The following is a 27296-nucleotide window of genomic DNA, read 5'->3' on the forward strand; positions in this document are numbered from 1 at the left end:
AAAGAAAATATAATTCGATCGTGATTTTCGGTCATTTAATATCGCGTGGCCAATAATATCTCAGAAAATCGTTTACCTTGATTGGCCTCTTCCGTGCACTGAATTTGGTGGTCTAGTAGCTACAGCGCTCGACTGCTGACCCGAAGATCTCGGAATCGAGATGCTAGAGGCCCTGCTAGAGACCCGTATGCTTAGATTTAGGTGCACGTTAAAAACCCAGGTGTTCGAAATTTTCGGAGCCCTCCACGCGGCGTCTCTTATAATCAATATCGTGGTTTTATCACTTAAAGCCGCAACAATTATTATTGTTATTGTATGTGACTCTTAAGGGACAATTGTCACTTGCGCCACTGACATTGTGGAAGGAAAACGTGGATGCAGTTTTGGAGAAGCTTGTGGTTAAGTTTTACGCGTGTTGCTCTATATAGTGTCCTCGAACGAACGTGGTATGCGGACAGTGAGTGCATTGCTGGGAGTTGGGAAAAACGGTGTACTGCCCTGGGTCAAATTATCTTCATTCAAATCATAGGAGCAACCAGGGTCAATTTTACGGAAGAGACGACCACGATGGAGAGCGAAATAAACTCATTGATCGATGTCCAGCTTCTCAAATGCCGTCGTGGAATTCTCATTATCTGACATTAAACAGCATTCTCATTAATCTGACATGAAACAGAAAGAGTCCCATATATCACTGAAAATATATCTACATGGTACCTACCACTCAGGACCATGGCGCTGATTTGCAACAGATAAGCAGAGTACGACAAAGCACCAATCAACTCATTTTGATTGACGCAGCCCGACTGAGAAGTTTGGTATGCTATTCCGATAATTCAATATGTTTCCTTGCGGAATTCATATAAAGGTTATATATTTCGCCATATATTTACGTAAGAATAGTACAGAAACGTGAAATTGGTTTAATGCATACAGAACCTTTCAGTAGATAGGGTTTGAGTCACTATACGTCCGCTCTGGTGATTACATAACGAGAGTATTTATTGGCGTTGCGGCTCAAGCAGTTGTCCATACTCTAGTTCTGAATCGACTGTGTGTAAGCGTGTGAACAAATAAACAAAGATACTGATCGTTACGTAGCAACGACACTGATCCACGTCGGCGCCCCGACAAGTTTTATATGAATCAACCGGTGTGTGTAGTAAACAGACGCAACGAAACCAACCGGCCTCGTTTCTACGGTTACATAACGACCGTGCACACTCCTTCATCGACAACCCGTGCAGTTACAGATAAAGGAAACCGGTGCATAAGTCCCAAGGTTCGACCCTGCCTCTCCAACACAGATGCTTGATAGAAGAAATCTTTACATACAATGACATCAACGACCGCCATCTCGTATAAGCGATTAAGCGAGATCTGTTCGCGAATTTCAGGGCAACCAATTATCGGCCATGCATCGCCCGGTCGCGGCTTTTGAATCTAGGCGTTTACCCCTCCAAAGTTACATAACGCGCGTCTCGGGCAGCTATACACTTCGCAAACGAAGCAGATATAAGCGTGCAAGCACGAAGCTATAGCTATAGATCGAAGGCATATTTTCCTGGCAACGAACTCTATACGGGCTCCTTGAAACGAGGCAGGAAAAAAAAAGGACATCCTGAGTTCACCTTCGAAAGCGCGACGTCTCACCTTGTGGTTCGAAGGCTCACAGGTCTGAAATAGAAGGTTACCGATCTGAAGACTATGTAACCTGTCGCATATACAGCGCGAGATAAGGGACGGCGGCGAAGGTAACGCGTTATCGGCCGCTGGCAATCACCACGGTCGCCTCCCTCTTTCGATTCGTCCGTGGGGCTATTTCTTTCTTCAGTGTGTACTCGTGAATGGAGTAGCCTCGGCTTATTAATTTCCGACCTGCGTCGGGGTCAAGCAACGCAACCTCTGAACGCGGTTCAATTCGGCGCGCTTTTAAAGCCGCGCAATGCAACACTATGAACCGGTCTTGTCGATTGCGTATCTTCCTAGATAAGCCGAATCTGCATAAGGTTCCTATTCTGAACTCGTACGGCACAGAAGGTCACTCTCGTGTTCCCCGTCCCTCAGGTTCAACGCGCGAATGAGTCGAAGTGAGCATTACACTCCTTATTTCGTGACCTCCTGATGACCTTGCGGTGACCTTCGGGTCACATAAGGTCGCGATGTAACAGAAGCTTAATGGTTGATTGGGTACCAGTCGACACCTTCGAAGAGTCCTTCGTTTTTACCGCGCGCATGCGCATACTTACTTGTTGGCTCGATTCCACATGCACGAGCGAATGTTATTGACACACAATTCTCATTAAACGCCGACCGTATCTCGCGCCATATAGGTCGAAGCTAGGGTAATCTGGATTAAGTATGCAAAAAAAAAAAGAAAAACAAAGAAGGAAGTGTGACCTTACCTACATAGATATGGCTTCGTGCAGGTTCCCGGTGATGCGTATATGATCGTTAGATACTTTACGAAAGTCTGTAGTTTTTTTATATATTCCAACTCGCACTAGATTTTTCATCGTTCTAGCATTTTCGCGGTCCATCTCAATGTAATCCTAAAGTGTACTTTCTTAATTTATTTGCCCTGTTTCTTAGAACAGAGCGCGACGCTTGGCGCAACTGCAAGAGAACTTCAGTTGTTTGCGTGCCGGTGGCCCCATATTCGCAACAATGACCCCCATTCACAGGTTATTTCGTACGATAATACAGTTCGTAAGAACAGACACCGGACAGTCGGGATCGCTCACTTATTACCTCTAACTACTCGGAAAGGAGGAGAGACAATAGGACAGATCGTTCTTACGAAACGGGACGTGAATTCAGTTCGATATCTATACATCTTTTTGGCCTTTTGAACGCGTGGGCAAACTAAAAACTTACAACAACCTTTATGTTTTTGATGTACATTGAAGGTCATCTCGTATTTGTAAATAAAGTGAGTGATTGGCTTTAGCGTATAGTCCTCTGTAAACCGTAGTGCATACTTAGACGCGAAGGAGACGTGTCCTATATGGGTGCACAATGTTGACACTTTGACTTGTACTTCGTGCAAAGAATACTGATCTTGTGCTTACATTTAAATTAGGGAGAGGAAGTTGGTTCTTTACTTCGAACGTTTGTTTCGTACGTTTTGTCTCGCGCGTGTCTTCGAACGTTTATACGGGTTTCGCCACGTCACCGTGAGTCCGAGGCACCCGCAGGGGAACGGGGAAGTAGAGCGTATGGTTCAGACGGTTAAGCACCTCATTCTAAAGTCTAAAGACCCTTACCTGGAATTGCTGGCTTACAGTTTGTTCGCGTGGGAGAAATATGCGAATGCACTAAAGCACTGTTCCGAAACCACTGCATAAAGAAAGGGTGACAAGCTTCTTCCATCGTCACCGTACACCCTTGGATCACTTAGTAGCCTACGGAAAACCAGCTAACCCAAACAGCTGCCCTCCTAAACTTCAAATATAGCACGTAAGGTCCACGCAGCGCCTACATACTCCACATCTAGAATGAAGAGAGAAGGGGGGGGGGGGGCAAGGTGACAGGGAAGACGAATGATGTGGAGAGAGGGGCGAGGGGATGGCATGAAGTGACGCGACCCTGGCGTATGCATCGAGGTATGGGAATAATGACGTAACGCATTGTGGTGCACGCGTTCGTGAATGTGGACGGGCTAGCACGTGCATTGGAGCATCGGAGCGACCGTCTAGGGCCGGCGGGTTGCCGCTGCCGCTCACAATGGAAGAGCGTACGCCTTTTTCTTTTTCTTTTTTTTTTTTTTTTTTTTCAGGGCGCCGCGGCGCCGCAACAGGGCACGGTTCTTGTGGGCGCGTCCCCGACACTCCGGTCGAGCTCGCCACAAAGACCCGGCACTGGACGTACTCAAACGGGACGTCTCGACTTGTCGGGCCAGACGGTCGCGTCAAATGAGGTTGCGTACAGTGTGCGAGAGGCAAACACGGCCGAGCGTTGAAGATGTGTACCGCGGCGGGGGCGCGTTTCTAACGGAACACCTTGAGATGACGTGCGCAAATATCCGCGTATACGACGAATTAAACACAGCCGCCGGGAAACCGCGGCGCGCGATTATATATGTAGTGTTTCTTATTGAAACGAAGACCTTACGTGCCTATTAAAACGCGAAAAATTCACCGTCGGCGGCGCAGGCGTCAACACGAGTGACGCGAAAAATCATCACCCCTTTGACGACCGTCACAATATGACGCCATCATGACGCTACAGATTCACCAAAATTTGTGTCGTCATCATGACGTCACATGATGGCGTCATCACATGACATCGTCGCTTCTTCAAAAGTGGGCCGATCACGGAGGCAGTGCAGGTGAGGCGCAGAAAGCTTGCAAAGCCTCCGATCCTGGAGGCAATGCAAAACTACTTTAGGCGCAGAAAGCTTTCGGAGGGTGGCAGGGAATTATTCAGTGCACCAGAAAGAAACAGAAGTCGGCTTTCGCCTTCGAGTCGTCTTCGGTGAACGCATAAGAAACTCTATGAGGCTGTTCTTTTTTTATTATTATTATTTTGGCGCCTGAAGATACGCAAAGGAAACGTGGTTGTAAAAGAGCGGACGGGCTGACTTATATTCCAATGAGGATTAGGAAGAAGAAAAGGGAGAAATAATGTTGAATAAGTAGCGTAATTCGTGGGGCGGTTAAAGAGCGGTCTCTTAAGAGTGGCGCGCAGGACAGATAGAAGAGAGAATACGAACACTGCAGCGTTCGACATTAAGTAGATGGTATTAACTGCACGAGAAAACTTGCATCCGAAGGGTGGTGCCTGCTGATGGAAAAGGTCATGGTACTTTCCATGTGACGTGCGTTTGGCAGACCATATTCGGCAGGCGGAGTGGCTTATACCGTACATATTATTCTTAAACGGCAGCCATTCTTTTTTTCTTTTTCTGAAAGCAGGATCTGTGAAGATTGCGATGTCGGATAACCACTTTGGGCAAGATACCAATTCAAATGGGAAGCGTGATATTCAGAACTATACTGTTCCTTCTTCAGACGTCGCCGACAACATTTAAAGCTAGAACTTTGCTAATTAAGGTGGAATCCTTAGATCCTTCAAAACGCGAAAAGGACCGTCGGCGTCCACACGAGTGATGTGGAAAATCAGCATGATGTGATGACATCACCACATGGCGTCATCATTGCCTCACAGATCACCACATTTTGAAGTGGCACGATCCTGGAGGAGGAGGAAGAAGTAGGACGGGAGGACATGGGGGTTAGCCAGTCTCAGACCGGCTGGCCACCCGTGCTGGGAAGGGGTAATGCCGATCCTGAGGCACTGCAAAAACCACATGAGGTGCAGAGAGCCTGAAGTGCCTCCGACCCGGAGGCCATACAAAACATTTCGGTGCTGAAAGTTTTTAGGAGGCGGGGGGGGGGGGAGGGAGGTTCAGTGCAATCGAGCGAGAAGAAAAGATGGCTTCGCCTTCGAGTCGTCCTAGGCAAAATGCACAAGGGACTCTGTGAATTTTAGTGATGCTCTCATACATGCGATTTTATACCAACGTTTTCCGGCATGCCATTCGTCGAGACTTCGTGGTCTTCTCATGTACGATATAACGCATGATCAGAGGCTGGGACACGGCATGCAGATTAGAGCACTGCACGGGCCGATTTTTCCGGCCCGGGCCCGGCCCGGCCCGAAAACGCCATGCTCCGGCCCGCCCGAGCCCGGCCCGGTGTTCCTAAATGTGGCCCGTACCCGGCCCGGGCCCGAAAGGTTTGGGCCCGGCCCGGCCCGGCCCGGCCCGTTTCAGCTAGTTATGCCTTGAGCATAAAGGAGCCACTGTCCAACCTTCGGTTATTGTGAAGATACCTGCCGACAAGATATTTTCTAGAGATTGCTTTAGGAACTTCTTTCAGTGTCACAACTTTCACCGTTACTGTGTATACTTTCGGTGAATTACGCGCGTAACACTCTTGCGAAATGATTGCAGGGCAATATAAAATATAATTGGAGTCATAGCTGGCTCTTTCATGTACGCACGCAGTGCTAACCACGCAATCTCATTTTTGCATTTCAAAGAACAACTACAAAATATAATACCTGCATAAAGTGGAGAAAAAAGCATGGCAGACATTTTTAAATTGAGTCTACATCAACTGCAAACGAGCTAGGGCTGTTGAGTAAAAGTAGCAAGTCTCCTGCAAACCTCATCTATTGCACAATGCAATAGGGGATAAAACGTGCTCTATCTGCATCTGGGAGGCATACGCCAGGCTGGGCAGCGTTACATAAATTAAAGCTGTCGTGTTGACTCCTCGGCAGGCAACTGCACCCAACCTACACTACGTTTTCGTGTTCAAAACAACAAGGTTCTTTGTCCCACCCTTCTTCCCCGAGTCACCGCCACCGCCACTCGGGAAAACGAGTGTCTCTATGGTCTGGCGCATCGCCACTAGTAATGGGAAAATCAACGGCGTTTGCCCTGGGATAAGAGTCGCTCCGCATCTTGCACTTAAAATGCACGAAAAACAGCTCCTGAGATATTAATGACTCACAAGTCGCGTTGGCCAGTCTACGGGCATGCGAGCGTAGCTGCATATTCAAAATGTTTCCCTAGATACAAACGCGCACATCTTATACACACTAATCTAGGCAGTTTACCGTTGTTTTCCTTACACGGTACCCAAGAACGTCTTTCACTCACTATAATGGCGGAAACTTATATTAGGCGTTTCTTGAAATCCCATATGTAGCATACCGATGGAGCAAAATTGTAGACGTCTTGTACTGTGCAATTTCTATGCACGCCAATGCACTCCAGGTGGTTTAAATTCCCCGGAGCCCTCAACGACGGCGTCTCATATAGCCTGGGTCGCTTCGGGAAGTTAAACCCCACAAAACAACAAAAACAAAGCTACACAACGTACACCGGATTGAGCTCGGCCTTAAGATACTTCGCATCTAATAAAGAGTGGTTTAAATAAATCTAGTCAGTCTGTGCTTGTTGGTTATTCCCAGAATCCCGGATCGCTTCTCTAGCGTCATCACTCCAGTTGTGAGCCACACTCGGGGAAACGAGTGTTGCTATGGTCTGGCGCCTCCCACTAGTAATGGAAAAATCAACAACGACGTTCGCCCTGTGATAATTAAGAGTCGCTCCGCATCTTGCACTTAAACTGCACGAAAAACAGCTCCTGAGATATTAATGACTCACAAGTCGCGTTGACCAGTCTACGGAGTCACGCAGGTGGAAACAGGCGCGGCAGGCATGCGAGCGTAGCTGCATGCTCGAAATCTTCCCCTAGATACAAACGCGCACATCTCATATACACTAATCTAGGCAGTTTACCGTTGCTTTCCTTACACGGTACCCAAGAACGTCTTTCACTCACTATAATGGTGGAAACTTATATTAGCCGTTTCTTGTTGCTCCATCGGTAGACGTGTAGCATACCGATGGAGAAAAATTGTAGACGTCTTGTACTGTGCAATTTCTGTTCGTGCAATGCACTCCAGGTGGTTTAAATTACCCGGAGCCCTCAACGACGGCGTCTCATATAGCCTGGTTCTCGTCGGGAAGTTAAACCCCACAAAACAACAAAAACAAAGCCAAACAACGTACACACGCAATTACAGTAAAACCTCGGTGATACGATCACGGCTCGTACGAATTTCGGGGTGATACGAATTTTCCTGTGGTCCCGGCCAGGGCCCATTACCCTGCAGTGTATTCCAGTACGATTGTTGCGAACCGATTTTCACCCGCGACGTTTGATACGAACGTACACTAGCGCACAGGTACGAACAGGTGCGGCCCGCGCTGTCGCGGAAGACGCGGCAGTCACGCGCGGGCGCGGGCATGCGCGCTGCGCGACCATCAACGGTGCGTCGTTGCCTCCGAGATAGTGCGCGCGAATATTGGAGGTCTTTAGGCGCCTTCGCGTTTAGGTTACGAATGACGTTGACGTCGCGCTTTTTTTTTTTCGCCGCGTTGACGTGTGCTCCTGTGCTCGAGGCAGCAGCGTCTCTCTATGTACTGTGTTAACACGTGCCTGCCACGTCGATGCAAGCTATGTCCCCACAATCAAACGTTCTATGAAACAAGACTAAAACTTGGGCTGCGGGTCTACCATGAAGTCCCATTAAAGGTGGACGAAGACCCCAAGAGACGAAGCGGACGGTCTTTGCGAAGGAGCTTGTCCTCCATCTATCGTGTGCAAAGCGCTTCTTAAGTCACTTTCGCCGCAGCACTTCGGTGTCATGCAAAAAAGCGTAGTAACATTAGGAAGGTGCTACTAGCGGTCACGGGGCACAACACATCTGGTTCATTTATTACACACGCGCGCATGCACCTTATATACGAGTACAAGTATGCTCGTTGTCGTTTAAAAACTTTACTGGCAATCATTCAGAGCTGTTCATGACGTCGCTGCGGCCCTGAGAGACACTGAATCAAAACGTATGCCAACTTTCTTTTGTCGCATACTAATTTTCCATGTTTTCTGGTGATACGAATTTCGGATGATACGAATATTTTTGGTAACCCCGCGAGATTCGTATCACCGAGGTTTCACTGTATACAGATACGTATGAGAACCGGGCCTAATACGGGCCTGGCTCAGGCCCGAGCCCGACCCGAGCCCGAACATCACAGGCCCGAGCCCGGCCCGGGCCCGATCCAACAATTCCTTACCCGGCCCGGCCCGGCCCGCGGGCCGGGTCGGGCCCGGGCTTTCGGGCCGGCCCGGGCCCGTGCAGTGCTCTAATGCAGATATGTGAAATGTTTCGCGTAAGTGTGCCTGCACTGCAAAGCAGCAGTGTCGTGCGAAGAAATTTGCCTATAGAGGAGAAGGGCAAGAGATTTCAATGCTGTCGACGAATAGAAGTCATCTTGCGGTCTTTAAAACAAATTTTGCAACCACGGGAGTTTGGACTTCACCGGCGCCCCGCAGTTGTTGATTATTCAGTATGCTCGAAGCATAGTTGGTGAATAAACTGGACGTAAGTTGCGAAGAAATGACGCATGAGAAATGTTCATAGTTATGTCATATACGTTGTCAATCCATGTTTTTTGTTAATGCTCTGAGATGCACGTGGGCAGGCAAAAAAGAAAAGACGAAATAAAGAAAAAGTAAGAAAGAGAGAGAAATGGATTCTGTCTGTGCAAATTGAGGGCGCAGAAAATAATCCGTCGTTGCTGTAGTCAATACTTGAAAGTGTATTTACGCACGGTTCATCCCAACAGTGTATGTGCATATCTAGAACAAAATTCAAATGTCAATCGTGGCTGCTAAGGTATGCGTCCCAGGCCTGGCGCCTCCGATGAATGACAGTGTACACGCGTCATATTTTGAGTGTTGTAAAATTTCGGTGTTGTAAAATCGGGGGACATGATCAGTAGCGTAGTCCAAAAATGTTTTTCAAGGAGGGGGGGGGGAAGGGGGTTGAACCCCTCTTCCTCTCTGGCTACGCCAGAGGTCATGATGTTGGAAGTTAGCGGTGAATAAGCGTCAGTAGTTCTCTGTCATAACGCTATGTAGGAACTCCTACTCGTTGACGTTACCTCCGACCTCACTGCGCTGCGCTGACTGCCAGGGGCGTAGCCAGGGGGGGGGGGTGCTGTGGGGTTGAAAACCCCCTTGAAATTTTTCGATTTTGCATGTAAATATATACACGCAAACATACAAACGCACGCACGAACATACAAAAAGAATGGTGAACCCCCCCCCCCCCCCCCTGAAAAAATTTCTGACTACGCTTCTACTGACTACGCATGCGGCTCAACGCAAACGAAGCGCTGTGGGGCGCCCTCGGACAGGGAGTGGCAGACACGTCCTCAAGGCCATCTATGATAGTTTGCACTTCAGAAACTATAGCGCACTAAACGAACAAGAGACAAGATGAAGGAAGTAAGGAATAGGAGAGAAAGGAAAGGCAGCGATGTTAACCAGTCTAGAGGACCGGTACGCTACCCTACACTGGGGGAAGGTAGGGGGGAGCCTGAAGGTAGAGAATGAAAGAGGGGGAGCACGCACGCACAATGTCACACACCTCACATTCACAATATCGCCATTAGTCTGTAACCACCGGCGGTCCTCACTTCACGTTGTCTCGTGTTGAGTGCGCTTTGATTTCTGAAGTACCATGAACTACCAACACCTCCAAACTTCCCTCCCTTCTGGTACGATAATTTGACGTGTCGTGATGCATAGCAGCGCGCAATAAGAGGCCACCGTATCTATACCCTATTTAGCGCAGCGACGAGTGAACTCTAAAGAGGGCCGCAAGCACCGTTCGATGGCGCTGTCGTCATTCTTTCTGGGGCTTCGTGCGACCCAAGTGGCGCAGTGCGGAAGTATGCGAACAATGCCGGCGGCGGGGCTGCGCGAACGGGGAAGGAGCGAACCAGTTCCAGTTATGCGCCCGCGGCGACCTTAACCTTCGGAAGAAGCGGACGCCGCGTTCTAGTGTCCACGTATGCCGAGAGATGGCGCGGCGGTGCAAAACGGTGACACCGGCGTCGTAAAGGTCCCGTTGCTCTCGCCGGCGCTCTTTCGCGGGTGTTCGGCGTTACTACGGTCGCGTTACCGGCGCCGTTGCTCGCGCGTAACTCGGTTCTGCTAACTGGAACTAGTGATCTCGTTACCTCGTCCTGAGGGTGCGCGGCCCTGTTAGAGCACGGTTGTATAGTAAGACAAAGCAAGCAAAAGAGGGAACGCAACAACGAGGAATGAAAGATGAGGTGGAGAAGGCTAACGCACTGCGTTCGTGCTTTTAATAGGTAGTTTTAGAAGAGGGCAGGCAAAGGCCCCGCCAGTGTGGTCTATAGTGGTTATGGCGCTCGACTGCTGACCCGAAGGTCGCGGAATCGAATCCCGGCCTCGGCGGCTGCATTTTCTTTTCAATGGAGAAGAAAATGTTTGAGGCCCGTGTACTTAGATATAGGTGCCCGTTGGTCGAAATTTCCGGAGCCCTCCGCTACGGCGACCCTCATAATCATATCGTGGTTTTGGGACGTTAAACCCCAGATAATATTAAGAGGGCACGCAAAGCTTTGGTTTAGCGTTTGTCACCACTGCGCATGCGTTATACGCTATCCTCTTGGGTACCCAACTTAGGTGACAAAAATAGGGAGTTTTAGAATAGGGTACGCAAACCTTTTCGTTAGCGTTTGTCGTCACTGCGCATGTGTCGTACGCTATACTCTTTCGTACCCCCTTTAAGTGACGGAAATAGCGTGCGTACGCAACGAACGCTTTATTTGCGTACTCTATTCTAGAACTGCCCAACTGCATACGTACCCAACGAACGCTGTCTTTGCGTACCCTATCCTGAAACTGCCTAATATGTTTCGGATAAATGGCGCACAGATGCGTACGAGTATGGCCAGGTAATAGAGTCTTTTAGCAAGTTACGGAAATGCGGTACGCAAATACGGTAAGGCAGTACGGTACCGCTCCTCCTTTCCCGGTCGTTGAGCGGCCAAAGCAAACCAGCGGGAAAGGAGGAACGCTACCGTACTGCCTGACCGATTTGCGTACCGCATTTCCGTACTTGCTAAAGACCTCTAAGTTAGAAAACTTAGAGCGCAAGTAAAGATACATTGGATGAAGGAAGCAAACATCACATCACACGCGCGTGTGTGATGCGTGTACTTCTTCTCCTTCCAGTGTGTTTTAATTCGCGCTCTAAGTTTAAAAAAAGAAAAGAAATGCAGTACCAACTGGACCATCTGTCCATCCCGTTACAGTGTTATGTGTTTCGTGAACGCAGACATTTACGGCAGAATCTCCAAAACAGCACGAGTTCTAATGTTTGGTCTCGCCCCCACACACATATCTTCTAAACGTTGCTGTAAACGTGACATCCGTGATTAGCTCCGGAAGCGCGCAGCCGGAGCTAATCGCAGAGGCCACGCTGTAACACTCGTGTTATCGATACTCTCTGCTAAGAGCGATTTCGTTGATCACAGCTGTCTCTCGTCTGGGCATAAGAGACGAAGAATCAGTTCTTCCGAACGCAACTGTAGTCGTGCGCTGTCAAACGGTGATCCCCAAGTGCACGAACCTCAAGGGGAAAAAAAATTAAACCTTTAGATTGCCTGTTTTCTAGAGTTTTTACTCTTTCGGTGGATCCATGCAAGCTAGTCGATGATGGAAGTAAGAACTTAGGGCCAGAACGGGCCTTAATCGAAGTATACCACTTTCCGGATCCCGCGTCGACGTCGAAGAAGAAGATGAAGACGAGGACCTCCTGCAGGTAATGTACGGAAAAAAGGTGACGGAGACGATGGAGCGGCGGCCACCTCTTGACGTTCTTCCGCATAGCGTCGGGCGGCTTCACTTAGCGTCTCAGAACAGATGAGCGAACAGAGGCAGAGGAAGAGGTCGCCAAGAAGATGCCGAAGAAGAAGAAGAAGTAAAAAGACGAGGACAACAACAAAAAAAGAAGTACGAAGAATACGGCGCGCGTTACTCAAAGAAGGAAGGGTTTTCAGGAAACGATTTTAACAAAAGCACCTCTCCTCCTCCGCAGCCAGCCCTCACCGCTTCTTCGTCTGCTTCTCTTCTACCTATTCTTCATCGTTATTTCGTTCGTTCCTTTTTATTTATTTTTTGTTTCATCTATCCGTCTATCTCTCTCTCATTTTCATGGCCTGGGCACAAAGCGAGCGGAACGGCGGAAAGAAAAAAGGGTCCGTGCTCGGGAAGGGGGCATCGTTTAAGAAGCCAGGGTGGCAAGGAGGATGGTACGTCATTATTACGTGTTCGCGCCCTCATCTGGTCGTCGTGTGCGTGCAAGAGAACAGTGCGTGGGCGGTGACGCAAAACAAAGCTCGCTGAAATCCTCGCGCGGCCACCAGAAACAATAATGCAGGCAGATAGAGAAAGAAATGGAGAGGGTTATGCAAGGGAGGTAGAAAGTACGTGAGAGAGGGAAGAGAAAAGAGGGTAAGAAGTTGGTGGAGAGGTCACTACGATGAAGACGCGTAGAACACCGTAGCGGTGACGATCTCTGTGCGTTTGCGACCGTAAGCTAGCTTGCCGAAACGTCACACTAGACTGTCGCTGTCGTCATCAAACGATGGATGAGGAAAGGGGAAAGGGGGGGGGGGGACTGCAGAAAGCCGCGTATGCGACAAGGTCAATGACCGTGCGAGACACGAAGAGATGGTGGTCTTTTCGTTCCGTTGTTTTTGCCTTTTTTCCGTTTCTTGTTTTCTTCTTCCCAGTTTCTTTCTCTTATTGGCCTCTGTTTCGCACATTGCTCGAAGGCTTCTTCCATGAGCAGCTCGCTCGCCTTTAAGAGTACTTGACACCGACCCGAGAGGCACACGGAAGACTGCGGAGTGCGGGGCCGAGAGATGCAACGGGTCGAGAACGTGGAAATGAACTGAAAGGGGCGTTCGGTTCGGTCAACAAGACCATGTACGGGACGAAAAAAAAAAAGAAAAAAAGAAGAAAGGTTGGATTGCAGCGTCATTGTCTGACAAAGAGAAGTGCGCAATCTTCGTAAAGACGTATAATTGAGTCTGTGTGCTATCGGCACGTTGCGGATGATATTTAAGGTTGGAGAAAATAGCTCGTTTGCAGGTGTCTGATGCCCATTGCTGCCAAGTTCCAATGACTTTTGACTACGGAGATCCCTTTAATGCAGCGAATCAAGTGAGGCATCGAAAGTTAAAAATTCGGCAGATCGCATGCCACGTGGGAATCAGTTTCATGCGAAGCAATCAGCGAGTAGTTGTCTACGCTGCATTCTTTTTTTTTTTTTTTTTGCTTTGAGCCAAGCGTTACGAGATGGATCGACGTGTTTTTTTAAGCGTACTAGTTGTATGCACATCGTGACATTAGAAGGCATGACACTACACTGGCGCTTAAAGGATAACTTATGGTCTGACGTAACGTCAGCACTCACTTTTGAGCGCAGACGTCTGCATTATCGAAACGAAGTGCACTTTACGGTGCGATAATGTCAATATCATACGTAACTTTCGTTAGCGTATTCCTCTGGGTCGAGCAGCGCTTGAATATAGCTTGCGGAATCATAGGAATACAAATGTAATGTTTATTAGACTTCTATAAAAACGTAGCCAAAACTGGAACCACAACTCACGTTAACCCGGCATGATACCTGCATCGTAGGAGAACCTATGTAATTTTTATTCCTTTGTTATAAAATTAGATAGTCAGCACTGCAACCACAACTGACGTTGCACCGACATTACGCCTGCATAGAATCTGATCCAAAGCAGTTCGAAGACGTGGCGTGGCTCTGTGGTAGAATACCTGACTGCCACGCAGAATGCTTGGGTTCGATTCCTGCTTGATTTTTATTATTTGCATTCGTCGGGTCAGCGCTGCCGATGTCGGTTTTTCTTTACGTCTCTCGCAATTAAATCACCAATGTCTGTTCTCGCCGTTCCTGGGAAGATAAACTGTCGATCACTTGTGGCGCACACTCGCTTATACCGTGGCCCGTGGTACACTGGGTATGTGTCACACGTGTCAGGAGAAAAAGGTTTGACGACGTACGCGACAGGATTTTCACATTATGCATGTCATGACCAGACAGTCATATTCGTAAAACCCTCTAACCCTCCCATGCCAGTTTGGCTCTACTCCAAGCTAACGAGGAGATCACGAGAGCACCCAGACCGTGGGTAGATAGATCGCTAGATAGATAGATAGATAGATAGCTAGATAGATAGATAGTAGATCGCTAGATAGATAGATAGATAGGATAGATAGATAGAATAGATAGCTATAGATAGACGATAGATAGATAGAGTAGTAGTAGATAGATAGATAGATGATAGATAGATAGATACGTTCAGAGTGCCGCTTGGGTTCGCAAAGAATGATTGGCATTCTAAAAAAGGAAAAGGTTTGCAAGCAGTAAGGAGCGAATGCTACGGGGCACGAGGCACGGATTAATTGGAGATTGCTTTGAGGAGCGCGAGAGAGAGATGGTGAAGTCGAGAGAGAGAAGGCAAACGAAAGGTAGGAAATTAACCAGAGGACATGTCCTGTTGGCTACCATGTGCATGGGAAGGGGAACATGAAATAGGGGAGAGTGAATGAAGGTGGCATAAAGTCACTATGGCGATGTCGATGCCCAGGAAACCTTCATGGTAATGTGGACATAAGCAGACAGAAGATGATGGTAGTTGTAGTAGTAGTGGTCATGATGATGATATCTTAGAAGCTGCGTATGGAGCGCATGACTGGGATCGTTTCCTTTTGCTTAGCTTAATGGTCCTCCTTTAAGCCTATAGTGGGTGACCTGTACCCACAGACCGCTGAATGGTTGTTTGGAAACGCACCTGGTAAAGGGGATCCGGGGTAGAGAATTATCCCTTTAACGGACGAAGATGTGGCGCATTGTTGTCTTAAACTGGGTGCAATGAAATCACTGATACGGAAGAAAAACGCGAGCTCACACACACAAAAAAAAAGTCCGTATTTACTGTAGAGTGTTGTTTCAAGAAAGCAACTACAGGGAGAGGTGACCTTTTCAAGTCAAGTGCGCGACATTATATTGCGTTTCGACAAAATATCTATTGAATTCGGCTAAAAACAACATCAAGAAAGAAACACGACACATTTTATACAACGACCTCTTCAAATGGTAACACGGGAGTTAAGTGACTGTTCCTCGCACACTTTTGTGGCTGTCTCTGAAATCTTGCTTATCTCAATTGCAGATACGGATCGAAGCGATAAATTACTCACGACGACCAGCATTTGGGGTGGGGTGGGGATGTTGGAAAGAGAGGGGCGGGGGTTGACGTGAGGCGTCGATGAGTCGTTCGAGTCTCGGTGTAATCTATCGTTAACCTCGGTGTATCCTAGATTATCATTCAACCTTCCCCCTTCCCCACCCCCTTTCCCTCTAACTCGCAGGAACCTTCGCATAAAACATGTACTCGGGCATTGAAATGTATAAGCTTTTAAGCGCTGCAGCTTCGAGGTTATATAGGCGCTTCTGGAACACCAGCCGCGAAAACATCAAACAACACCATTACGTCCCGAAAGCGCGTTTTGGACAAGCGTCAATTCACGTGACACTGGTGTGCTCTAAACGCTGCGTTGCATCTTATACGGCAATTATGATAAGCGCGACAGCGCATGCGTTACGCGAACGACCTTAAGCGTGAAGGACGGAGGTTATATACGAGCCGTCGGTGGGTCGCTGCGACCTTTCTTTAAAAAGAAATGAAAGGTAAGCGGCATCGCTCTTAAAACGGCCTTGTACGAGCAAACGAGAGCTGCTTATACTTTCTTATCACAAGAATTACAGCTATCTTTAATCGCCCGCCTTATCAAAAGTGATCGTGGTTCAGTGGCAAAAGACACTTATGCCACTTCGGTGAACCACGCACACACAAACGTTTGTGTGGTTGTGACGTGGCAACGAATGACCTCTTCGTTGAAAAGCATACGGAAGGTTCCGCTGAACGCTTTCCGTAAAGAAGCGTTTGTCAATAAAACTAGCGGTAAAATGTTAATAACACTTCATGTGTCTCTTCAACTCCGGCGTTTGAAGTTGCACGAGCGAGATGTAAGTTAGGCGGCACTGCGGTTGCTAATTAATTATACGCAGGAAGAGCAAATTGCCATCCGCCCTAATAAACCCTCCTCCGCTTTAATAGCGGACTTCTGCTGGACTGGTGTTACTAATGACGCAAGCTTTCCTGCACGAAATTTACCACAAAAGCAAATCTACTTTATCCCAAAGTATAGCAGTTGATAGAATTCATGAGAATGATGGATACTTACACACCCATTTCGGCCAATGCTTCTATATAACGAACGTGACTCTGCACAATGGCCATTCTTGAAGAAATATTGGGCTTTACGTGCCGAAATTTTCCGTGTATTCAAAAGAAACGTATTGTCTATATGAAAAAAAAAATGAAAATAAAGTGATTGCTCGGAAGTTGGCAAAGATAAAGAACTAATGATAAAGGACGGTATGACGTAACGTAGAACGTCGCAAGAGTGTTTGAAGCCACCACAAGCACGAAGTTCAGATATATAACTGTACGAAATGTCATACTTCCTATATACATATATGTTGTTAGATGGATAGGTGTCGCGGGCTGCTGATATTATCTAGAGTCATATCAGAGAGAGAATTAAACTTTATTTAAATTCCAGTAACTCTAAACATTACTTAGTGACCTTGTATTTGATTTCCAACGATACCAGGCGTGGCGGCTAAATGTTTGAGAGCATAAATGCGGGAGACAGCGGCGTTTTCGGTAGGGGCGTGGCGGTCTTCACTTACATAGCATCGTTTTATTCAACGTCAGAATGCCCATTCACGCACAAGCACGAGAAACTTTCGAACTGTGCTGTAGCCAAGACCAAGATCAAAGAGTCAGCAAGGGTTCAATATGAACTTCCAAGTACGCACTACACTGCCCACCGCTCGGAAATTTCAGGTAGGTAGTAGAGCGAAGCTTTCTACGCTTGGCCCGCATGGGGCACACGTATCGACTACGCATGTTCGTTCCTTTTGCGTAAATTCTAGAAGGGGCGCGTGAAAAGGACAGCGTTGTGGCATCTTTAAAGAAAAGACTTCGTTGTATATGGGGCATTGAACCCTGACCGTATGCGCCGTGTCTCCAGGCGTTGTACCTAAACTTCAGCTTTCTTGAATGGCAGGGAGATCAAAAGTGCGTCAAGCAAGAAGACTGATGACCACAGCGTTATCTTTACTGACGTGCCTGACGATTTCTCGAGAGTAAGGTGTGTCATAATTTAGGACGTGTCGCCGCGCCGTGCTCCATTATGAGGTCCGGAGATTACCGTCTTTCTGAACCTCAGACCCTCACTATATCTGGTTAATGAACGTCGTCAAGAAATTGCTGGGAGGCAGCCGCAGTCTGTACTAACTCCGTGGCAGTTAGGCGTCTTGTCTGTTATGAAAGTGCCTCCTTTACTAACAATTCCGAAAGCAAGCACCACGTAGCAGCATAGGCGTTTAGCAGTGAAGCCCTTCCTGACGGTACATTACTACATGTTCTTACGAGGTTACCACAGCGATGCGGGAACTTCAGCGCATGAGGCACCAGTGCTTGTGCAACGAACGTTATTCCCGGCTGACTGTTTGGTGCGAATGACAGCGCGGCAATCCGCTTATTTTCGGTGTTCTGCAGACTGGGACACAATATGGCAACCATGGCATGCTCACGGCGCACCGGCGTGCCAGAAGTGCTGCGGTGCGCATGCGTAAAATGAGGTGCAGGCTCACGCACAGTTGTCGAGAACTTTGACCACGAGATAAACGTACGTGGCGTGTGATTAGAATATTATGAGCCTGTTTGCAATGGTTAAGTGTGAAACCGTTTTCTTGCGCAGCACGATAAACTGTGCCGTCTAGCACAAGTTCATCTGTACTGATTACTGAGACACCAGACTCTCCTGTGTCCGCATACGCACTGCTGAAGAGATAACTAAGTGAGCGAAGAGACGGGCTTTCGGGAATAAAAAGTAACACCGCACGGCTTGCGGTCTTCCACATTAATGCATGGAGGTGCGCTTTCGTACGACCACAGGCGACGCGTAGCGGTCGGTCCGCGCAGGAGGAAGTGAAAATGATGGAGCACGGCGGATGAAACGCGATGACCCGAAAGGGGATGATGCAGTGGCCGCTGTACAGGGTCGGGAGCTACGCGAGCGGCGACAGCCTTCACTGCACCGCCGCGTGCTGAGCTGCAACAACAAGACAATAGGGACGAAAGAAAACAAAAAAGGGGTAATGAAACGATGCGTGAAACAAACGCAGAAAGCAAAAATCGGAAGCTGCATCCCGAGTACTTGAAAGGACAGTTAAAAAAAGGAGGAGAGACTAGCTATATAGAATCGCGCGGCGTGCGTGCACTTGGCCGCCGCCGCGGGCGAAACAGACGTTGACCGCGAAGCCAGTCAAGGGAGTGTGAGCTGTCTGAGGGGGAGGGGAGAAAGGGAGAGGGAAGCGTGAAGGCCAGGCCTGCTTGGGAGAGGAGATTAGTACCGCCGGAGCAAAGCCAGTTCCGTTAGAAAAGAGAGGGGGTGGCGGGGGGTGCGCTCGCTCGCTACCCCTCGCTGGAATGGGGTCAAGTTCGGCGGCGGTCACTTCCGCCACTCACGAGGGGGAGAGAGAGATATAGAGAGTAGAGGAGGAGGAAGAAGAAGCGGCGGTAGAGCGGGACCTCCGGACTGCCCTCTCCCTTTTACAACCTGCCGCGCTTTTTTCGCCGCCGCAACCTGTCCGCTTAGTCGGCCTCAGCGCCCGCTCGAGGCGTAACAAACGCAACGTTTCCGAAGGAGGGGGTCGCTGCAACCCGTCCCCGTGTGTGTGTGCCCGGCGAAAACGCTTTTTTTCCAGAGCACGTTGTTGCGTTTCGGCTCGACGTAACTCTTCCGTACCCGGCGTCTCTCTTCTGGCGAGCCTCTCGGAACCTCCCGCGCTTCTAGAGTTCTCTCGAAACAAGATTGTGGCTGTGTGTTCTCGGTTGTGCTGTGGTGGTGTGGTTAGAAGAACTTCTACGGACGGCGCCGCGTGGTCGCGGTCAGAGCACGCGTTGAGGTCGGAGGAAGGACCCCGGCGGGTGGTGCCGTGTACGCTCGCGTCCTCCAGGAACGTACTCCGTCGTCATCTCTCGCGGTCGGTGCGCTTGACGAAGTTTCGTCGCCTGCTCACTCTCCCGTGGTTGTTGTTGTGGTGCCGGTAGTTTTCACCTTCATCAGAAACAAAAGTCAGCTTTCTCCGAACGCCGCCGGCTCGTGTCTTCACCACCGTTTTGTAGTATGTGAACAGCGACCATTCTAGTGTTCCATCGCCGAAGATCAGTTCGTACCCACCGGTGAACGCCCGAAGTTCGAGACAACGTGCATCGGAAGGCTACGAGAAAAGCGAAGCCGTCTTGGAACTCCAAGTCCACTTTAGGGAGTCGTCTTATCGGCTTTAAGAAGAACGGGAAAAGGAGTGGTAGCTGATTGGTTGTTGGGAAGCAACTGTGAAGGTTCCAGGAGGAGTTGGCTTCCCAGCACAGGAGAAGTGTTTGCTGTACTCCGCGGCGAAACTGTGATCTGCGAGTTCTGTGTGGAAGCGTTTGAAGAGAGCAAGGACGAACTGGGATTGTACGGGATCTCATATTTATTTATACACATCACGCGTTTCGTGGACCGTTCACACCTCCGGTACTGGTATAGCCTTTTTGCCTACGGTACCGGGCGCCGGTAGTCCGTTGTTGGGTACCGAGCCAAGGGCTCCGAGCCGGCGTTTTGGACCCGTGCAGTGACGATGCCCGTGGTCCCGAAGCCCTCGGCGTCAGCATGAACCGCCGTCGGCTAGACACGGCCACAACCTTCAAGAAGGTGAAGAAGAAGGGCGTACCATTTGGTCCCCCTCTCTGAAATACCCACACGGAAGAAGAAAAAAACGAGAAAGTTCATCAAACGGTCATGGATGCTCCGGAGACGATTCGTTGTTGAAAGTGCGCGCGCCCGCGGTAAGGGGTGGTGGGAGAAAGTGAAAGTGTTTTTTTTTGACCTTGATCATCCCGGTGAATTGTGGTGGTTCGCATTTTTTGGATATACTGTCGGAACAGTTGAACGACCGCTGCCGTAACGGAGCGGAAACAGGAACGACGTACGCTGTGCTCAGCGAACGGTGTGTGACCCGAGGCATACAGGAAAGCCAAGGTGAGTGAGGGTTGCGATGCGGCGTGGCCGACTTCTCAGGCGCCCGAGGATTGCATGCAGAAAGATTCCAGTCATGACGGGTACACTGTAGTAGTTTTGGGGGTCGTCTACAGTGGCGCAGCCAGGCGTTGCGGTGCGGGGGGGGGGGGGGTCAAACTGCCCTGAAAATTTTACGCTTTCTACGTGTACATATACGCGCACACATACAGACACACACGAACATACGTAAACGGGGGATCCGACCCCTTCCCACCGGAAAAAAAAGTCTGGCTATGCCACTGGTCGGCTGTCAAGAGCCTTATTAACAGATATCTTCATTAGTAACCTAACAGACTTTGCGTATGAAAATGTGTTACTGTACACGTCTCCACAGGGAGCTGCCGATCACTTTTGATCACTACTTGGTGTTATTGGGCATGCACATAAAACCGTGTCACTTTATTTACTTTTGATTACGCTTCGCAGGAATGTCTTTTGTGTCGCTAACCAGCTTAAATAATCCATGGCCTACGAATGCCACAGCTAAGCTAACTGGGCTTCCCAGGGCGCCTTTGCAGGCAACAGCGTTTTCGCACTGAATATTGACCGACATGCATGCGGCTGGGAATTGAACCATTGAGCTCTTGTTTATAGGAATTATGTCATAGTCGCTACGAGGAATGCTGATGCGGAGCGGGAACGAGAAAATAGTGTCCGCGGCGTTCGTGAACAAGTTATGTGCGATTGCTTCAGTCGGCACTCTATAGTGACGGCTACGTGGAAATAAGACTGTGTTTTGAGATATGTCGTAGCAAAGGCAGGGCGGTCAGCAAGAAGCGCGTCTGGTTTGCTACCCCGCGCAGGGGCAAGGCGATCGAGAGATGAAGACAAAGCAAGTAGAGTTAGTTATTATTAGTGCGAACATGTGCGGCGGTCCGTTACGCGTAAACGAGTCGATTTTAAGAACTGCAGCAGTGCTTCCGCCGCTTTAAAAGCCTGCGACGCATGGGTGGCCGCGGTCTTGATGATCTGTTTGTCTGTAAATGGTATAGTCGGTTTAACTATAGAGTCTGAAGAACGGCGCGTTCGACATTGTAACGATCACAGAAACACGAATCGTGTCCTATACATACCGTCGCTTCACAGTTGCAGGGGTCGCAGAAGGGGAGCCTCTGATACTCCGTTACGAAGAGAGTCGTGAAAGCCACCCCTTATCGTAGGTGGAACAGTAAAGGTTGCGTCACAGAGGGAGCTAGAGGTCTGATGGAATTTGCGGCTTCAACAAATAAGGGTGTGGGGACGACATCGCGAGGCACTCGTGAATTTTCCCCGAGTTTGGCGTTTTGTGGTGCCTCGATGCCAGCGTCCCCGCCATACTGTGTCGGACCGCTGGAAGCGGACACACGTGTGCCCGCGCTGTGCCGCCGCGTTGTGTGGTGTTGCCAGTTTAGCGCGTCCTTATACGTGCTCGGTAATGAGCAGGCAAACGAAGACATCTCGTGGTGTCTTTTCTTGACAATGGTATCGGAACTACATGATTTTTCTGATGGGCTGACCGGAAGATATATTCTTGGCAAAGTCGTTACCAACGATGCCGCAACATCTCGGCAGCCTTAGGAAAGCGATGTCATGCCCCTTCGAGAGGGCTTGATGGCAAAGTTCTCGTCTCAGGGGCTAACTGTTTGTTGATCCTCCTAAGGGGTGCCTGGAGTAAAAAGAATATACAATACCATAATACGAAGTTGTACAAGTAACTTTTCCGGCGTAAAGCCAATGCTTCTTCTTGTGATTTTCCAATGTAATTCACTGCAGCAAACAGGGAGACTCAGAGATGAGTGATTAGTTAAGAACTACCAGGTTGTACAACTCAATCAGGCGCTGCACGTTACAGCACCCGTTATATATGTAGCCCACGCGCACTGTAACACGTGCTACAATGGTAGTCTCACCCCTAACATATGCCCTTTATTTAAATTTTTGTACGCGTATTTTCTTAGTGCTGAAATGTAGAGCGGACACACTCGATGCACGGCTTAATTCCGTCGTCGAGATGAGATCAAAGGTGACACAGAGCCGCATCAGGATTTCGTCATTCCAACCTGCTTACCCATCGCGGTGACTGCGTCGATACGGCGTCATCTACTGCCTCGTACAAATCGCGGATTCGATTCTTAGCCTCGGGTGCAGCGTTCTTATACTAAATGAAAACAGAGACGTTCGTTAACTGACTAGTATTGTACGCACGTTGAAGTGCTCGAGTCGGTCAAATCAAACTGGGATAGTCCGCCATATCACGTTGGCATAACCCGTTATATGTTAATTCGAGACGTTAGACCTTCTGTTTTGATGATTCACAACTTTTAAGCAAGCCTTCACTGTTGTTGGTATTGTTTTGAGGCAATTCGCGCTAATCCCCTGTGCAACTTCATCCTGTGACACAATGTCTATCGATATTAGATGTTCCAATTATGTTATTTGCCGAGATTCCAGCATTTATCTTCCATTCCCTTCAAATGGCAGTGTATATGGACTTGCGACTGCATTGCTAAGTTTCATATCACAAATAAAATCTGACATGGTATACCGTTTTTTTTTTGTGTCGCTGTTAAACCAACACGTGACCTTGAAAACTTCAACGACACCTTATATTTAAACTATTCACCTGTGAAACCCGCAAATGTTGTCTCGGCGTAAAAGCATGTGAACCTTAGGCCTTGGCCCTTAGGACGCAAGTAGTCTGGACGTTTTGCTTGCATTCATGTCGCACTGGAACGTTTCGCACTAGGCTAGGATGTCCACATAATCTTTATAATCGAGGCTTTTTTTTTTTACGTCTACAGAAGAAATAGTAGAGAAGGGAAGGCGGGGATGTTAACCAGTTGAGGAAAACCGGTTTGCTACCCTACACATGGGAACAGGGTGGGGGAGATTTAAAGATGGAGAGGAAAGATGGAGAGAAAGGTAGCACATGACACAGCACACACTGAATCAGTCACGGTCGGTCACTCTTGCGTGGTACGCGACATAACGGTCACAGCCGCTTGTCCAAGTTCGTCTCTCTTATAAACCTCAGCAGTACCTTCGTCGCCTTCAGCTGCGATGTCTTCTGTTGACGACATGCAAGAATTGTTTCAACAGACATTTTTCTACTGTCAAGGTGCGCTAGAACGGACGCCAGTGACTGTCCCTGAGCATTATATACCGGACAGTCGCACAGGACGTGGTGTATACCGTCTCCTCGCAACGACAGGCATCGCAAAGAGCGTTGTGGATCATTCCATTGCGAAAGGAATAGGATTTCGTAAATGCCACCCCTATCCTTAAGCGATAAAGCAGTGTGGCCTTTCTTCGGCGGAGTCCAGTTGGCATACAGAGATGCGTCAAATAGGACAGGTGGCGTTGACGATTGGTCCGGTTGGTTTGGCTGCTTTGTGGGCACCATAGAGCGGGCGTGATCTCCTGTGCAAGCCCTCGAAGACTGCTGGCAGCGTCAGACCTTGAAAGTGGTTTGGCATCTTCCTGTGTGCTTTCAAGAGTTGCCCGAGCGGCGTTATCGGCATGTCCGTTCCCTATGACGCCGCAGTAACTTGGCAGCCACAGAAACGTCACTTGGTGCCCTTTCTCATGTGAACTAAGGAGAAGACATCGAATTTGGAATACGAGCTGTTCGTATGACCCGCGACGCAGAGCAGATAGCACAGATTGTAGGGCTGCCTTTGAACGTTATGTTGAACGTTTGCGTATTACGTTATCGGCACTGATTGTAGCTTTCAACTGCGTAAGTCTTCGATTGTGCACATGGTCTCGCGTTGTTTAGTAAGCTGCAAGCTGGCGCAAGTTGGTGATTCATTCTTGGGTGCTGCACAATGAGCACGCAGACGAGTAAACGGTACATTCATCCTATTATCACATTGTATACAATATACATAGATATTCGCATTTTTTTTTTTGCGTGAAAGTGACGCTATAGGCAATATTTTCACATGTATACTGTGAACGATGTATTAGGCGATTTTTTGTTTAAATGTCTCCGTAATCCGGTGCATTCTTCGAAACGTGAAGAGAGGTGTAATTCCGCGCTGTCTTCATATCACATTTTCTGTGTACACAAAACAACGAACGCCGTGTAAGGTGAATAGAAGGGCGGTAACAAAATGAGACAACCCTCTACGAATTTCTGGTCAAACCGGAAGATACACAGATTAAAATCTGTCCGTTACATATACACATAACAGGCCGCAGTGGCAATATTTTTATAGCCCCCTACACAACAACAACAAAATGAACGCGTATCCCGGTAGGGATGATCTCTGGCACCATTCATCAAGTGCCCCCTCAGTTAATCCTGACAAATATCGGTTTCATCCAAAGTAATCACAAGGCTGGCTCCCGTCTCGATGCACAAGAATACCGCTTCACCTCTCACTCTCTTCTCTCTCCCTTTCTTTCTCTCTCCTTCTCTTTCTTCTTGTCAATGTTGTTAATCTCTTCGCGGTCCAGGACACACGCGATCATGATCGAAAATACTTCAGAGTGTATATATATATCCGCTTGGTCGCGGCGTTGCCGACAGCCAGAACAACAAGAAAGAGAGAAAGAAAACGAAGACAGAAAGAGTATGTGTCTAATGCGAACGTTGCGGGGTCAGTTTCTTGTTGGGATGCCCGCTCACGTACATCTTAACAGCGTGCGAATGAGAGACGATGAGGAAAGACACACTGCGTAATAAATCAACATCAAGCTATCCTAGAACACACGTTGTCGTTGCTATATATATATGCTATACATACGCGCACGCTGCGAATGCCCACAGTCTCTGTTCCTTCATGCGAAAGAAGTGCGCGCAACAGGTTTATATCCGAGACGGGGGAACGGGGGGGAAGGTTAGGAAAGGCTGCTGCCGGCGATATGTGGGCGCGTGTAATCAAGGTGATTGATTAGAAAGCATGTGGCGTTTTATGGCATCGTTACGCACGCGATGCTATCGCGCCGTGCACGACTTCACACGCTGCGCTGGCCCGCCGCCGTGTGGCGCTGCGGAACATCCTGTCTTCACGACGCATCGCGTTCATACATATAACCTTCCTCTCCGCCGGGAGGAGCTGTAGTTTTGGTTTTTCCTCGGGTGGATATTGTGCAAGCACATCCCGGTGGGGATCCGGGCGCCACCAGAAGTATGAGTGTGTTCTTGTGTGCGCGGGAGGTTGAAGATGCAGATGACACGCTGAATGTGACTACACCTCGAACTCTGAGTGCATCCTGGTTTACATTGACCAGCAAAATGTTTAACTCGTTCCGACACCTTTGTTCAGCAGGGAATGCATTAAGTTCCGCGAAGTAACAGCGTTTGCACGTCATATGCATATAGTATACGAGCGTGCCGTTAATAACGATTCCGGTTGTATAGAAGATCAAATAATGGACGTTGCTCGTGCGCAGTACTGAAAGTACCTTATTTGTATAATGTATGTGTGAGTCACTACAGGTAACTAGGTGCTTTGATTATAGTAATACGTTCTCATATTGCTGGAACATAATTTATAGATTCTCCCTTACGACGTGTGTTAGTATCAAAGTCAATTAAAGTTGCTACATTAGAAATGAGTTTATGGGAAGGGGTTGCGCACAATTATCTACGTTTCAAGCGACACATTGACACACACAAGTCGATGAAATCGCATGTATGCTGACTATAGTGTACCTTCTTCTTTGTCTGTCATTGTGCACGCGTTGTACAACTAAGTGTACGAGGGGCATATGTGTAGTTTGCTCATTTAAAGCTAACTGCAGCATTTGCTGAGAGCTCGCGGTGAAGTAGCATCCGCATAGATAACATGTGAGTATGTCACATGGTTGTTGACAACTATACTATACGCCAGCGGAGGAAAAACAAAGCATGCATCTGTTGAAGTTGCTACGCTGAGAGCTGAATGTGACCGCATTCAACTGAAAAAACAAAACAAAACAAAACAAAAACGTTACGATCGAGCATCCCGTAGAAATGCTGCAGCAAGCAGTGGTCGATAGTCGAATCCACGTCCTGTAGCGCTGAGTAGCAGACCATCAAAGCCGCTCATCGACGCAACCGTTACAACGGTGACTGATTCCCAACCCCGACCCATTGCTAAGCGATCCCGCTCGTCTCTCCTTCCTTCTCGAAAAGATGACGCGGGTACAGGACGCGTGATAGACCGACATGTGGCTTCGAGAGATGCGAAAAAAAAAGAAACAAAGCAACAAAAAAAGTACACACACACATTGTGACAGAATGAAAGCGCGAGCGCACGGCGACGTCACTTGGCGGAAGCTTCACGACTATGACGGCGTTCGGGCGGCCGCCGCAACAGGTTGCGTGCAAGGTCGACGGCCGGGAAAACCTTTTTCCCGAAGCGTATACGGCGCCCCGTTACACGGCCTCACCTCATCCTTCCGCAGCTCGCGCTCCGCTATGCTCCCTCCCGCTGTGCGCGGCGCGCACGCTATATTATGTAGTAGTGGATAGACCGGCGCGCATCTCTGCGGGCCGCATAGCGCACCGCTCCTGTTTTCCGCACTCCGAAACGTGGTGTGTGTTCTTCCGAGTCATCAACCACGGCCGCTGCGGGGCCCTGGAGGTCATGTATAGGAAAGGAAGGAAAATAACGCAGGAGAGAG

At 48.7% G+C, this 27296-nt stretch overlaps 1 protein-coding gene across 2 annotated transcripts in view; it reads left to right on the forward strand.

The window, feature by feature from the left end:
• Nucleotides 1-27296, forward strand: part of LOC119396334 (PR domain zinc finger protein 1) — a 182541-nt gene that overhangs the window by 9988 nt on the left and 145257 nt on the right. The window contains exon 1 of one of the 2 annotated variants that reach the window (XM_037663509.2): nucleotides 20208-20663. The exons of the other annotated variant lie outside the window; for it this stretch is intronic. The gene's annotated coding sequence lies outside the window, so the exon portion shown is untranslated. Of the gene's footprint in view, nucleotides 1-20207; nucleotides 20664-27296 lie in introns of those variants that run through there. 2 annotated transcript variants of the gene reach the window in all.

Source organism: Rhipicephalus sanguineus, chromosome 6 (assembly GCF_013339695.2).
Source record: "Rhipicephalus sanguineus isolate Rsan-2018 chromosome 6, BIME_Rsan_1.4, whole genome shotgun sequence".
Classification (NCBI taxonomy): Eukaryota; Metazoa; Arthropoda; class Arachnida; order Ixodida; family Ixodidae; genus Rhipicephalus; species Rhipicephalus sanguineus.